The following is a 17,614-nucleotide window of genomic DNA, read 5'->3' as shown; positions in this document are numbered from 1 at the left end:
CTTTCGTTTTGGAGGATTGTATTTCGAACACTTGACCGTTTATTTTGGTTTGTACATATTCGCCCACGGGCACTACTTTCGGTTACTTTCCACGTCACTGGAGGTTACTCGTGACGTGGCTTACTTCTTACAACGGGGGCTGTAAATATATTGTACATTAGTTATGTTTATCTTTCATTGTAGAGTCTTTATTTCAACAAGTCTTTTTTTATTTAAACAAATCGAAAAAAAATATTCACGTTTTTCCACTTTATTTTCTTTTTGGTTACTAAAGTGACGCCACCGAAATCGGGGTGTTACAGTAGTAACCTGTCACAAATACATATGCAAATTGTTTTCATAAGTAGTTCACAAATGCATTTTTTTTTCTCAAAGCATTTTGAAAACATGCTATGCATACTCCCAACCATACATAATTTTATGAACACAACATGTAAAACTTATAAATATAATTATATTCAACAAGGAATCCATTATGCAATGACTCCATAGAACCGATATAATCCCTACGATTTTGTAACGCCCTGACTTTCGGGGGTCACCATAGTAAAATAAATATGCAATGTTTTCCAAAAGGACTTATAATCATGAGTATATTTTTTTCTTCAAAGTGTTTCTAAAACATGTCATGCATACTCCCAACTACAAATAGATTAACGTCAAGCCTTGAACAAGGCAAGTACCCGAAGGTAAACCCGAAAGCACCCAACCTACAAAACCTAACCAATAGAAACAACTCAACAAAGAACCTATTATGCAATGACACCATAAATCCGACATACTCCCTACGATCTCCACATCGGGGAACCGCAGGAAAGCAAAGCATTAGAACCTACCCGGAAACTCAAATATAAATTCCTAAAAATCAGTAGATAAGCTTAAACCAATAACGGTAAGGTCTCTAACTCAAGGCTCTAGCCTTAAACCCGAATCTACTCTTCAAGTCTTCAAGTCCTCATCTCTGACTCGTACAAAGCTCAAGTTTCATCGAGGGTTCTCCATCGCCTAATAGCGTTAAGCGCCCAAACAACAAGTAGCAAGCCGAAAAAGTTAACTCCATGCAATTACCAAGTATAAAAAAGAAAAGCATGCTATTAAAGTTTAAGTACATAACATGGCACATAAGCTAGCAACTTAATTCCAGATAGATGACGACATATATCCAACAACATAAAATCAAATCAGATATCAACAACATAGATTTAATCAGATATCAGCAACATAATAACAGATTTAAATCAGACAACAATAACCTCAACAATATAACATCAAATCAGATATCAACAACCTCAACAATATATCTTCAAATCAGATATCAACAACCTCAACAACATAACATCAAATTAGATATCAACCATCCTCAACAATATAAAATCAAATCAGATGACAATAGCCTCAATATAAGTGCCCTGTAGTACAACTATGTGTTACTACCAAGACATGTCCAATCAAAAGCGTCTCGCAAGATGGGATAATCACCGAGAACGAAAACCATTGACCTGCCACTTAATATGCCACAAAGGCCCCACAATATGCCACACAGGCTCCACAATATGCCACACAGGCCCCACACAATATGCCACACAGGCCCCACAATGTGCCACATGGGCCCCACACAATATGCCACACAGGCCACACAATACAATCCAATAACGCATATGCACAAATATCAACACAACATATAGCTACTTAGCACATACTTATTATGTGATCCAACCCAACATCAACCATAACAACAATCAAAACATCCACAATTCTCAATTCAATAATCAAGTTAGAGTATCAACAATAACCAATGGCCGAAGCCCCAGAAAACGGAGACTCACGTCTCAATCAGTTCACCCGGCCGAAGCCTCTAGAAAATATTTTTCCAGTTCAGTACAACAAACATAATCAAATGCCAATCAAATTTAAACATCTTCATCTCAAACGCATGCAGTGCCATTTAAACCCTTACCTCTTATTCTCATTCCAAGCTCGATATCACAAACCGATCCAAAATCAAGCTCCCGAACTCAGCAAGTTTCCCGGTGCGTCTTCGTCTGTTGTGAAACCTCACAGCTTGTTCCAAATCTTTTTCCTCAGCTCAACTCGCTCCAACCCTTAAGAAAAATATCGTTTCTTAGTCACTAAGAAATAATACAATCCAATAACGCTAAACAAAACCGAAAGAATCTTTCGAAGCTTCAGAGTTCCTATTTAGGCACGAAAGGACAAAAAAACTACGTTCGCTAAAACGCGCATAACTCGAGCTACAGAACTCGAAATGACACGAAACCAAAGCCAAAATTTCGACAACAGAGAGGGCTACACTATGGCTCAGGCCATACAAACCCAAAAATTATTTTTGGACACGGTACAGCTCCAAATAAGATTCGGCCACTACAAAAATAGGGTTTCTCAATCTTTTTCTTCGATCTAATTTAATTCCTAGGTATTCGTAGGCGATATCTAGGGCAGGGAAACACTCAGAACGTTTACGGGAGCTAAAATTAAAATATGGGCATTTTGGTCCAATAAAATTGCCCAAAAACTCAAAGTCGATATTTTTCGAAACAGATATTGAATAAAGATAAACAAGGCCTTTAGTAACAACTAATCTCAAAGGCACTAAGAAAGTTCAATAATTTTTGAATCAAAAAGTAAATTAGAGGTAAAAATAGGTTTTGAGCTTTAAAACTCAGATCTATGGCGACTCGGTGAAAATCCGAACAAACCGACAACGATTATAGCATGTTGGGTTAGTAGGGAAGATAGTTGAAAGGAAAAATCAAAGCTATCAGACATTTTTGCATAAAGCTCAAAACTTTGAGCACAGAAAGATATGAGAAAACCCAACAGAAAGAAGAAATAGAAGCAAGATCAAGCACCCTTACCTCTGCACCTACACGTAGCTTCAGAAATCAGGATGATCGGGCAAGAACTGAAGGAAATCTCTCTCTCTCTCAATCTAGAACACCCACGGATAAGCAAGGAGGAAATGAGAGAAATTTTCATTTTTTTTTCCATTTTATAGATGACTGGAAAATCCGAAATATTGAGATTTCGAGGTTCCGGTCATTTTGGTACTTTCATCTGCTGATAAGAATTGAGTATTCGGCGACAGAATGTCGAAACTCAAATCAAGGTTCATTTAATTGAGGAAAACGTCTCAAAGACGGTGTGGGTCGATTTACGCCGAAAAACTACTTTTTGCAGTCGATGTCAGATAAAGAAACTTCCTTCTAGAAAAAAGATCACAAACGTCGAAAGGAATGAGGTAACGCGGATGGAAACTTCGTTAGAAGCTCCGAATAGAAAAACTCTTTATTCAGGGTCTTAATTAAAGTCTCCGAGATGTTAAAGTCTAGCTTCGGCGGACTCCGGGAAGCAAAAACTAACGTGCGTACAGTCCAGGATTTCGTATCAGAATACTGGTCATGGGAAAATTACTTGGAGGTTCTTATTCTTCCTTCAATTTTTAAACTCTCTTAAACGGCGCTCTAGGAATGGATATAGCCTTTTTCGAACTGGTCATGGCTCGTGCTATGACTCGAAATGACTATAGTGTCATCCTTAAACATACTCCGAACTTAGTTATCATATAAATAATATTCATGACTCGCAATAGGATTCGAGTCAGAAGAATAACGTAAAATAATAGAATATAACCACTGAATCATATAATATAACGAAAATAAATAAATAATCTAATTATTTATTACGGGGTCTTACAGGTTTCAACACCGGAGAATCGCAGGAAAGTAATGCACCGGAACCTACCCAAATCCTCAAATACAAACTAATAAAATAATCTTGCAAGTTTAAACCAACACAGTAAGGCTCTCTACCCAAAGGCTCTAGCCTGAAAGTCGACTTTACTCTTCGAGTCTTCTATTTTTCTTTTATGCATAGTAGCATCTTCTCACATTGTCACATGTCATCGTCTGGCAGTTTGCCGATCGCCTAAACACAAACATATAAACAAGGCATGCGATGGTCAACTTACTGAAATAATGTATATTACATAACAACAGGTCATCTAATAATAAGTAGAGAATTATTAAATGATCAACAGTAGCATATAGGTAAGAGCACGTTATCACACCACAATTCAGTCACCATATCAGCATTATAAGTTAGTTGAATGTATGATTGTGCAATGTATGCTAAACAGGTATCCGAATAAACGTTTCTCGGCCTAGCAACAGGACACACCAACGACATTTCCATTAAAAAGGTTGAGCACAACGAGACGGTCCTAACACAGGACTAGTGTTTAACTATTTTTCCCGGGTGTCACTTACCACCTAGACATAGACAAGTCGGTCTCGATCCTCTTGGATTAACCATTATGCCTACTATGTCGGAAGAAAGCACTCTCAGCGCTCTTCCATGAAGGCCCAATCTGATAGCATCTCAACCTTCATGAAGCCCGACGCTTCGACCGTCTCAACTTCACCGAGGCCCAACCCTTCGACCGTCTCAACGTCAAGATATGTATGCATGAAAGGAATGAGGTTATCCAAACATCGATTCATCCTCACACTGAAACGTGTCAAGCTATTATCTCTATCGTTTCCTTAAGGTAAACGTCGGTCCACTAACCAATTGCTTCAACAAGCAAGAAGTGCCACCTGCACTCAGTGACTTCTATAGTCACAACAGCCCATCCTCTTGATGCCCGCAAAAAAACTTCTCATAACTTAGATCTGGATCATCGGCCTTTCCCGTTTTTAAACTCATTTTCACATCCTAAGTTTTCTTCCAAAGTGTTCTATTTATCATTCCAAAGTGTTAATTCATTAGGATATTTATTCTCGAAATCAAAGTCTTATTTGTTCATTTGTTTCAAAACCTAACAATTCAAAAGATCCCCTTTTTCCCAAAGTACTCTTCCCGAGAAAGCCTCGATCCTCAGCGTCAGCAATAGCTCAGACCTCCCATAGGAACCTAATCGCTAACTCTCAAAACACTTCGTGTTCTCAACGATATGATCCCAATATTTCAACGTCCTCAATAGTTTGCAAATATACATAATATTTCATTCATTTAGCATAATCCCACAGTTATTCATATGCAATAGTGTAATGAATCAAAACTCTCTCCTGTCCTCTACAAAGCGCTAAAACAGAATATGACTTATATCCACTACAAGCGATAAAACATATCCCTGTCCTATCCACTACAAAGCGATAAAACAGAATCCACTAAATGACATAAGCCTCAAAATTCCACAATTGGCATAAGCCTCAAAATTCAGTAAATGGCATAAGCCTCAACAATTCATTACTCATAAATAATAATCGATATTTCGGCACCTAGTTGCATTTGCTGAAAAAGTTAATTTCCCTCACCTTAGGGGCTTTTCTTCCTTAGATGCGACTCCGATCCGATCAAATCTTTGTTTTCCGTGTTGGCTCGCTTGCTTCCATTGTGTACATTTGATGCAAAGTGTTTCCGTTGTCCGTACCTTTCACAAGCATACTTAACAAAATCACTAATTGAGATATCAAAATGCCACATCAAGAAAACCAGGCATGCGATCAAAATGCCACATCAAGAACAATAATCAACGCTTCAAGAAGCTTTTTAACTAGTCAATCGACTTTAAACGAAAACACATACTTTTGCTTAAATAGGAAGTTCACATAATGAACACTTACTCCTCTCATTTTAACGAGAGTCCTCAATCTATATTAGGATACTTATTGAGGCATTTTCACAATAGCACGCACACAAAACTCTTCATTGAAGTAATTAACACATAATCTTAAAATAACACCTTTACTTTCCTTTTCCACAATCAACTTTCAATTCCATCCATGAAAGGTAAAGACTCTTAAACTCTTCAAAGATTTATTCTACGGTTCTCTTTGTCCTCATGACTTACTAATCAAACCACTTACAAAAACATAATGTCTCGAATACCACTCTTACAATCAAATCCTCAAGTTAATCATTTATTGTCATGTTCCATTCTTACAAACCTATCCTTAATCACAAGTGAAACTTATATGGCGCATCTCGATTCGTGTGCATCCTTAGATCAAATAATACAATTATCCAATTCTAATTCTACCATCTTGCATCACATAGATAGATTCACTAACCGTCATCAACAAGGTCCATTCACAATCATCGCCTATCCATATAGAGTCCAACTAGGTCCTAATCCATCAAGTCTAGTCCCATAGCGCAAAAACCACGAAAACACATCAATCCTATGACTTCACATCATTTGGAAGAATACTTAGGATTGTCTAATATCGAATCTCTTAACTTGGTTTGCCTTTACTTGGAGAAATTATGCGAATCAACCAATTAATGACCTCACAACTGTATGTACTATTCCATAATCATCGATTTCCCACTCATTTACCATTATCATGGACGATCAAAGACACACTTGGATAATAAACGAAAACTTTGAGATCATCTTAACTCATACTACAAGGATTCAACACTAAAGCTTTAGCTCAAACGAAAGAGATTCCAATAGTCATTTTCCATATTCAACCTTCAAGACATAAGTTCTAATCCCAGATTAATTACTTAACTACATCAAAGTCACCGAACTTCCAAAGATTCAAACCTTAATCTTCTAAAATCAATTACTTATAACAAACTCTTAAACTTCTAAAAACTCAAAATTCAATCATAAGTCACATCTCTAACATTAGACTTTTGACATAACTTAACCAACTCAAATTAAAGCACCCTCAAAGTTCCAACTCGCTCGGTGTTCAATGTTATATAAAAAGAAACAAAATTAAAGAAATGATTCTATAATTATCGAAAACATACAAGTTCATAAGCTTATATAATTTACACAAAATAGTTAACTAACACAATTAAACAACTCTTCTTAGTCAACAACTACAACTAGCATTTTGTTTCTCTTTTAAAAATGAAAATCCTTTTGTTGAAAAAGCAAAACTCTTTACAAATCAACTTTTAAACTTTGATAAAGACCACAACCACATCCTTAGCTGAATAAGAGTGTCCTAGAGCATAAAAGTGAGCAAATTTGGTGAGCCTATCAACAACTACCAGCACCGTATCCTTGTCTTTCACAGGGATTCTATTAGATAGCCTGGATAGGACCAATCTGTTCTTGTAGTACAATAGGCCTTGTTTAAATTCAAAGCCAGAATGAGATGAGGAAGTCTTCAATCACCTTAACCCATTTAGGGTCCTGTTATAATTCTGAATTCCAAGCCTCTTTCTCTTCTGAGGACAATATAGAGATAGCTGAATACATCATTTTCCTGGACAAGGCATTAGCTACAATGTTTTCACTCCCTGACTTGTATTGGATTTCAAAATCCAGGCCCACAAGCTTTACTGCCCATTTGATCAGTTAAAAATTTCAGGCTCTTTTGGTCTGTTCTTATGATGAAGTGTCTTCCAATCAAGTAGTGCCTCAATTCCCTTCATAGAAAAACTTTTGTTGAGCTCTAAGAAAGATACCTTGGCTCCAGAAAACTAGGAGATTACCCTCTTGTATGAGGACAACCCCTAATCCCTTGCTTGATGCATATGTCTCTAATACAAATTGCTTAGAAAAATCTGGTACTGCCAACATTGGAAGGTTAATCATGGCAGTTTTCAACCTCTCAAAAGCTGTTGTGGCTGATTCCTGCCATTGAAACTCTTCTTTCTTGAGGAGCTCACTGAGAGGTTTGGCAATTTTGCCATAGTCCTTGACAAAACGTCTGTAATAACCAGTCAGCCCTAAGAATCCTCTTAATCCCTTGATGTCCTTAGGCATTGGCTAGTCTTTCATTGCAACTATCTTTATTTGGTCAGCAGCCACTCCATTTCCAGATATTATATGACCCAAATACTCCAAGCTCGACTGCCCAAAACTGCACTTTTTCCTATTGGCCCTAAGTGAGTGGTTTTCCAATAGTTGCAGTACCTATTGTAAGTGAGTACTGTAAGACTCGGAAAAAAATAAATCGTTTATTTATTTAATTCTCATTAAATTATAGCAATGCGTATTATTTTAGTATTTATTTGTGATTGAATATTATTCACGTTATGATGGTGGGAATTACCATAAGGAATATTTTCCTTATATTAATTAATTGAGTTTTGATATTCTAATACTTTTTATATTATTTTATTGACTCGAATTTAATCGCGATTCATAGGAATTAATCAAGTAATAATTAATGCATACCTTTTAATTTTATAGGGTTTTAATTAAAAACAAGAATAAAATCATATTTATTTTTGTGTCTGTTACTCTATTTTAAATTTAGGGATTTTTAATGCTTAAGTTATCTCTTTCTTTTATGAAGAGATGACCTGCACTAACAGGTCATCTTTCGTAGTTACCTATGATAGCACATCTTAAAGGAATATTCTTCTCCTTCCATGGCAACCGCTACCACCATGCCCACCTCACCAGCCGCCACCGTTGTTCCACTTGCTTCCTCTGTCGCGAACGCACCACCACTGCCAACGCAAGGGAGAAGAACAAAACCTAAAACAGCCAACTTCAATATCCGATCTCCGGCGAACCGCTCGTCATCTCGACAAACCAACACCACCACTGCACTCCCCTCACCGTCCGCAACAAAACCACTGAAGAAATTTCCAATTCCGCCAACCTTTCGCCGTGAACCGCCGCCGGAGGCGACTTCCGGCGATTCGCCCGACCTGTAATTGGCTATACCTTCGTCCGCCGACCTCCGTTGAACATGAAACCATCCACTCCCTTCCTCTCCGGCGACATTGCCGCCGCAAGACGCCGCTAACCACCATCTTCTCCGGCCAATCTTCTCCGGAAAAATAACTGAACTCATAAATAGGAAGCTCTTCCTCTCCTCTGTTTGAATTGATGACCAATTTATGGTAAGAAACTCTTCTTTCTTCCAATTTCTCATTTACCCCTTTTGAAACCCTAATTCTCCCTTAATTCATCTTCTAATTCCATACTCTGGGTTCTTTGCTACTACTATCAGTTCTGTTGATCACTGGGAGACCACGACCAGAGAAGATGAAGGAGTTTAGATTAGCCCCACAACCTTGAGAATTGAGGTAGAGGGAGAAAGACTTGGAGACTATGAGCTTAGAAATTATCTTTAGTGTATGATTGTTGTCAATGATATCATAGGTTAATATGTTTTTCTGATTTGGGAAAATAGAAATTGGGATTCAAGTTTAGCAAATGTATCAAGGTGTTGCTGTAATTGTTATATTAAGCCTTGTCCTTTAGCCCCTTTGGTGATTAATGAACGGGGATGAATTACAGTACAATGGTTAGGTTGTTTGAATCAAAAACTTGGCAGGATTTCGAACTTTTGAACCCTTTTTAAAACTGTGTTAATGACTGAATTTGAAGAAGTTATATTTTTAAGAATTGTAGCCCTTTCTGTTAGCCAACTTTTGCCGCTGGTTTTATGTCGTTCTGACTTGTGTAGCTCGAATTAAACCCTGTTAGTATTTGATTTCACCTGAGTTTTCTACTTCGAATTTAGACTTGAAACTTTATAGGGATTTACAAGACCTATAGAAGAAACCATGATAAAAATATTAGATTTGTCTGAGTGTATTTGACATATTTAAAAATTCGCCAAATTTTCTGTACAGTTTATGATCGTTTTGACAAAATTCCAATTTGAGTACAAAGGTCATTTTTTTTAGCAAAAGATGAGGCAACCTCCAATTTTAAAATGATATTTTAATTCTTTAGAGTAGGAAAACCTCTTTCGAACCTTACTTACGTGCGTTGTTTGTTCGTTTGCGAAAATGGAGAACGTTTGAGTTTTACGCACTTGTATTCGTTAAAAAGCGATTGCAAAAGGTTTTGAAACTCTAACAAGTTTTTGGAGTTTTAGGGAATTAGAGTTTTGATTTTATCTCTTTAATTGATGGATGTCGTAGAGATAACATATTTGGTTGGAAATAGATAAGTTAGGTTTGGATTCTCGCGTAAGGAATTATACTTTGAAAGCTATTAGTCAGACTTGATTAAGTGGTGATGGAAGTATTGACGTTGAAGACATGACTTAGGATTGAATCTTGAATTTTAAGAAGTTTATGAGTTTTATTATAAGTACTTGATTTTAGAGGGTTAAGGTGTGAATCTTTAGAAGTTTGAGGACTCTTATAAATAAGTGATTTATTGGGAACTAATGTCTCATTCATGAAAGTTAAGGATTCCTTAACCAATGGGATATAGGTTTTGGACTATTTATAAAGTTAAATCGTTGGGTAATGGATTAAGCTACTTATAAAGTCTTTGGACATGTACATGATCATTAGATGAAAGGTTTTTCTGTTTGGAGGTCAAACTATGGTTCTTATGGATTTCTTGATAAGAGTTAGAGTATGTGATCTACGAGACATAAGATTGGTGGTATTAAGATGGCGTAGTTGTACCACTTGGTTAAAGGTACACAAGACTAGAGACTAAGTTTTACTTGTGGTTGAAGTTAGGCTGGAAAGATAATGCATGAGAATGAATAATTAATTGGAGGAATCGATTGTGAAAGTGGCGTTGAGACATTGAATTTTTGCAAGTGATTTGATAAGTAAGTCTTGAGAATAATGGTAGGAGAATGCTATTACGAGATGTTGTATTAATTGTTTTAGCAAAAAACTTTGTGTGCGTGTTATTGCGAAAATACCTCAATGAGTAGCCTAATAGAGACTGAGACCTCTAAGGAAAACGAGAGGAGTACGTGTTCTTTATTTGCACCTTCTATCTTAACAAAGATATGAATATTTGGCTATAAAATTGATTTACTAAGTCAAAAGCTTTTGAAGCATTGTTTATTGTTGTCTTGTTGTCGTTATGACAACTCGTCTTAATTTCTAAGATTGATCCTAATGGTTTATAACCATTATAGAGATTAAGTTTAACTTGTGTTTTCTTCGAGTCAATTTCTTAAGGTCGTAGCTCTAGACTTGAGTAGTAAGTAGCTCGATTAGTGATTTCTTTAAGTATGCTTGTGAAAGGTACGATGAACGGAAGCACCTTGCATCGAAGCTACACAATGGAAGGAATCGAGCCGACGCAGGCAAACAAAGATGTGATCGGATCGGAGTCGCAGCTTAGTAAGGAAAGCGCCTAAGGTGAGGGCAACTTACTTGCTAGTTAATTACTTAGGCGTCAATAACTTTGATTTGCTTATTTGATTGTGATGATGTTTATTGAGTTGAGTTGGAAAATGTTTTCTAAGGCTTCGACCGTTGTTAAACCTTGAGACTTGTGTCTCCGTTTTCTAAGGCTTCGACCGACATATGTTGTTGATGATTTGATTGTTGCTATGATTGACGTTGACTGAATCACATGTTATGTATGTGCTAAGTGGCTAATCATAGGATGTGTTGATATATGTGAATATGCTTTGTTTAATTGTACTAATTGAATTGTGCAATTATTTATATATATCTGTGGATCGTCGGAGTGTGGGGAAATGTGAAGTTATGCCATGCTAGTGACGGGACTTTTAAGGGAATGATTGACAAGTCGGACCAAGGTTCGAACCTTTGTTGTTTTAGGGGATCGAGACCTTCTCAGGGAATTGCATGGGTTTGATGGAATCTTTGGACATATAGAGTTAGAGACAAAAAGGAATATAAATCATTTTACAAATGAAATTCATAATACACTAAACAACATTAAAATACTTTAAAATATTAATAATCTATGTGTAACACCCCGATTTCGGTGGCGTCACTTTCGTAACCAAAAGAAATACTTAATGCGGAAAAACGTGAATATTTTTTTTTCTCGATAATACAAAATTAAAACTGAAAGAAATAGAGCTTGACAACAGAAGATAACAAAACTAATATACAATAATAGTTACAGCCCCCGCTGTAAGTAGTAAACCACGTCACGAGTAACCCTACAGTGACGGACAGCAAAATAGAGTAACGCCCGAAGGCAAAAGGTACAATCCAAAAGAAAAGGTTAAGTGTCTGCAACACAAACCCGCAAAATGAGAATAAGTCAGCCCAGATGGCCTAAAACAAGACCCCCTAGTCCAACCAACTCTCTGTGATTTCCGTAAAGAGAACCACAAGAAAAGCTAAAGGTCGGGGACCTACCCTGCCCAAAACGAAAGACTGAACATCAGAGCCAAGACGCTACTCCTACACTAATCCCAACTATGCATCCCCAAGATCGTCGTCTGAATCTAAATCCAAGACGACTATGTCGATGACTGCATCGGTCTCCACAGCTGGTCGAGCGGGTTCTGCACCCGATCCCAAGTCTATAGCAGCCGCGACAGTGGGTGAACTAGTGCCTGAAGAAGTCCCTCCCACAGGCACCTCCTCCGAGGGGTACTCGTCGTCCGAAGGCGACGGTGGTGGTGGCACTCCCAGTCCAGGTCCGCAGTGTACACCCGGTGGCAAGTTGAAGCTGATAGTGTAGTGCCTCCAGACTCCGTGCGTCAGGCTTGGCATCCGGTCAATGCGATCCTCCATTATTCGCCCTGAATAGATAGCTCGGTGGCCGGCGGGGTCGACCACCCATGAGCTTGGGGTGTCTTGGTCCAACATCTCAAACCTGGTCCCCCCCGAAGGGACGACCGTCTCGTACCAGTCCGCCATACTCAACTGACAATGGCGTAGTCCGCCCAAACACACACAGAAGACGCGAGGGTCAACTCCAAAGAATTATATAAATAATAAAACCAGATATATAGGGTAATAATTATTTAGCCTCTCAGGCTTATACGTTTAGGGATAACATCCTAGAGTTGCATATATCACAATGAATATAAAGATCATAATAACAATTAGCATGCCTCAAGTAGGATAAACAGGTACCAATCACACTCAGCAACTAAGTCAGCATGTATGTTGCATGAAATGCAATGCTGGGTAACAAAATGCATTCCGGAAGAAGGATGGACACCATCGAGTCAGCCCTAACACCGGCCAAAGTGGGACCATTCCGCTCGGGCGCCTCTTACACCACACAAAAGTAGTCAGATCAGCAGTAAACCCGTAGGTCTGCCATTCCGTCTGCTACTGAGGACCACCGTAGTGTCCTAAATATGGAAATCCGGGTCTTATGACCATTTTGGAATCCACCGAGGTCCGGTATCCGCCGTGTATTAACCTCAAAATGAGTGCATGAATGCAAGTGATTAGCCAAACAACGTCTCCGACCTCACTCGACACGTCGTCACGTGTTCTAGCTAACTTATTGTCTCTAAAAAGCCTACCCTAAGGCAAATGTCGATTCTGCGACAAAATGAATTAATCAAAAGAAGAAGAATGTACTTGGGAACTCATGGTTCCCGGCTAAACTTTAGATAGCCAATCAATAAACTGCTCATCGAGCGGAAGGGTACCGAAGTACTTGGAAACTTATAGTCTCCGGCTAAACTTTAGATAGCCAAACATTAAACTGCTCATCGAGCGAAAGAGTATAAGCATATTCGGAAACTTGTAAGTTTCCTCAAGACTTGGACTCGACGACACTTCTCATTTTTCAAAACTAATATTCGAGCCCTAAACTTTCGTCTGAGTCTTTTATCATTATATTAAGGGTTTTGAGGTTGTTTAATACATTATGGAGGTTCATTATGAAATTGTTTAAGTTTCGTCTCTAATCCTATTAGTTTCAAAGATCCCATAATTCCAATGATTCCCTGGAGATGGTCTCAAAACAAAAGGTCCATCATCACCCAAGTAATGGCCCGAGAAGTTCCCAGGTAAGCTGGCCGGGCACAATGCCTCATTAAAAGCCCTTCTTGCCTTAGACAGAACAACCCAAGTTCTTACATGAATTCAAATGGGGTTTTTCCAATAACATTTTCAAACTAAATTTTCCTTTGAGAAGGTCTCGATCCATAAAGCAATAATAGGGTACGAACCTTGGTCCGTCCCATCAAACTTTCCCAAAATCTCAAAAATAAAATCGGCATGACATGCCCGTTATCCTCACTCTAAAGCATAACAGATATAAGTGGAGTAACATAAATAAATCAGCTCAATCAATAAACATAAACAGCATATTCCAATACATCCTAGATTAACCATTTAGCACATAACATGTGAATCATTTAGCACACAATATCATGGCATCAAGTACTCTACAAGATCGGCCGAAGCCTCAGAAATCATTTCAGGCAATTAGCAATTAAGTGCATAACACATAAATCAAGTCGAATTCGTCGACACCTAAAGCATTATCTAGTAATTCAGAGAGTAGCCCTCACCTGTTGATTTTCCAGCTCGCTCCTTGAACTTTCCTTCACGATCTTCCTCCACAAGTCCTCCGAATTCCTCAAACGAACCTTAAAGCAATTTCACAGAAATCAATCCCAATGAGTCAGAAACTCAGCAAACAATAAGTCCTAGGGTCACACGGAACACTACAACTCCGTGGTACGACAATCTAACGCGTTAGGACAAGTTTTCGAAAAAGTCGGATTTCCTCCCCCCTTGGTATAGCTCTCGGCCACTTTTCCTAATTGGGAGGGTCGATTTTTCTTCGATCAAACTTGGTTCCTAGGTTATCATAAGTCGTAACTAAGGCGGATCTAAGCTCGGAAAAATTTTCGGATCGAAAACTGACATAGGGGTAGTTTGGTCATTATTTTAAACTCAGAATTTCAAAACTGGATTTTTGAAAAACAAATTGGATGGAGATGTCAACAACGACGTTTATGACAACTAATCCTACTAGCACTAAGCCAAGTCGAGAGTTCTAAGCTAAAAGGTTGAGACTTTGCCCCAAAATGGGTATTTGAGGTAGAATTGATTCCGGCGGAATTCCGGCGACATTATGAAAAAACTAATCCGACAGAAGTGCTCCTGAGCACGTAGGGAAGATGTTTAGACAAAGAAATCAAGCTATTTGGACAATTTTTCAAAAACCTCAAAACTTTGGACACATAAAGACTTAGGAGAAGTCGACAGAAACGACGATCAGAAGAGAGATATAGTTTACCTACCTCAAGGTCTTCGATTAGCAACGATCGGTGAAGCAAACGGGCAAGAATTCGCGAAGATCAATTTCCTCCTCTTCTCCTCTCTTGGCCGCGGTTTTGGGGAAAGAAATGGGTGAGTTTTGCAAAATTTTCATTTTCTAGCTTATAACCTATATATAGTGAAGGAAATGGAGATATTTTGCAAAGTTTGGATAAGGATGCATTGGTGGATGGATAAGGATGGATAGATATTTTTGAGAAGATATTTTGGTAAAGATATTTTGTAAAGATATTTTGTAGAGATTAGATAAGGATGAGTAGATATTTATCAAGGATCGGATAAGGTTGAATAGATATTTATCAGAGTTTGGATAAGAACGAATAGATATTTATCAAAGATTGGATAAGAACGAATAGATATTTATCAAAGATTGGATAATAACGAATAGATATTTATCAAAGATTGGATAAGAATGAATAGATATTTTAGGGAGATATTTTGAGAAGATATTTTGTAAACCGGTACCGATTTGTTTAGATATCGGAGGATTTAACTCATAGAGTTAAGATAAAAATATAAGAGTGATTCCGATATTTTTCCTGCGCATTTCTCTGTGAATTCTAAGATAGGTCTTGGCGACAGAATTCCAAAACTCAAAAGAGATTTTCTTGGAATTAAGGTAAACAATCAAAAGTCGGTGTAAATCTATTTTACCCGAAAAGTTACTTTTTGCAGTGAATGTCGGATGGGAAAAATTTCTTCTGAAGAAAGATTGAAAACATGAAGAGAAATAGGTGTACGCGTGTGGAATCTTCGTTTGAAGCTCCGAATGGAAGAAGTCTTCATCGTCCGTTGATCTTAGGTTTCTTGAACTATCAGGGTTTTGGTTTCGGCAAACTTCCGAGTATTGGAATTCAACGTTCGTACGTTCCAGGGTTTCGCGTCGAAATACTTGTTTATAGACGAATAAGAGAAATTCTAATATTTCTCTGAAGATTTTTGGAATTAGTTTCCATCGTGTCCTAAAGTATAAATTAACTATTCACTAGGGTCTTCGACCTAAGATTAGGCGAATGATAGTCGTGCTATAACTTTTATCGGTTTTGATACAATCCTTGGACTTTACCTGAACCTTCTCCTTCATAAATTTATTTCATCCAATAAACTCTTGTACTTTATTCCCTTATCCAAAACTTAAAAACTTGGGTCTTACATTACTACCCTCCAAAAAGAAAGTTTCGACCTCGAAACTTATGGTTCAGTAAAAATTCCGGATACTGTCCCTCGATCTGTTCCTTAAGCTCCCATGTAGCATCGCCTATGTCCTTGTTCCAAATGATTGTCACCATTGCTAATTGGCGGCGCTTTTCGAAAGACAGTTCATCTTTCAGCTCTATGTCATCCGGCTCGACCCCTCGTGTCGGGTCTATGTTGGAAATAGTATTGGTTGGCACTCTGTGCAATCGCACAGCCTTAACCACTTGCTCATTTACTTTCGTTCTTCCGATATTCTGCTTAAACCCAGTACACCTCCGCCATTCCAGAGTGGATGTTCAACCTGTCCTCGTGATCTTTACTCATGATTCGAAACTTTACTCGATCGCTCTATATCTCATAGACGAACTTATTCCCTTGGAGTCTACCAATCTCTTAACGTCAGTTCCAACTTCGTAACTATCCTCATTCGCACCATGAAATCAATCTTCTACTTATTCATCATTCAAATTAAAACTCGACTTGAGTCTTAATACCTTGTGCATCGCTAGACCCAATTCCTTTTAACATCCATTCATCAGCAACTTATAAGCTAATCATCATCTTAATATCTTACAATCCATCATTGTCATCTCCCCTTTTTCGAGACTTCCCTTACTTGAACCATAAAACCAACCTTCACTTATTCACAAACCACTTTACACTTACCTAAAATCCTTAACACTTCCCCCAAATCCGAACTTATTCCCTAGAAGATCAAATCATAATTGTACCTCAGGAAACTTAACTAGTCATTTTATCATCCTATCTCTCAACATTCTGAGGTTTAACTACAATCGTTAATGCTAACACCACTAAATATCTTATTTGTACATGATTTTCACCTCCCAAGGTCAATCTTAACCCTAAGATCCTCATTCAACTTAGTAAAAATCACTTGCTAACCCCAGCATGTAACATCGGAATCCATAACCAAGTTCCATTCACTCTTAGACTCTAAGAAATTTGTCCACATATAACAACCTCAAGTATTCATCTTCATACTAACTCATTATTTCCGTAACTAGATCGTCCTCCAATTAATCTGATTCTTAGTCTCTTGATCAAAACCTGACAAACCTTGAGTCCTACGCACTTAAGACAAGAATTCATAGACTTAGAACCTAAACTTTCACCAAGTTTGGACCTCCGATGTCTTTTAATTCTTCAATACTTCTTAAATGAATATCCATTTCTTAAAACTATAACTCCTTCCCAAAGGAAATCAATTGCTTAACAAGAACTTTACTTCCCAACTCAACTAGTCCTCGATCCAATCAAATTAATCTTACCAATCCATCTATCAAAGTCCATTTCCAGTTCTGATTCCGAATATCACCCCCTCAATATTCAGTTGATCAGGCCTAATTCATCGAAGGTGAAGATTTAGAAAAACCCACTGGAACAGTCAATGAGTTCCTATCATCCAGTAGTCACAAAGATCTTGATATTAAATCCCCAATGATGC

Source organism: Lotus japonicus, chromosome 2 (assembly GCF_012489685.1).
Source record: "Lotus japonicus ecotype B-129 chromosome 2, LjGifu_v1.2".
Lineage (NCBI taxonomy): Eukaryota > Viridiplantae > Streptophyta > Magnoliopsida > Fabales > Fabaceae > Lotus > Lotus japonicus.
Note: the sequence above shows the minus strand (reverse complement) of the source record.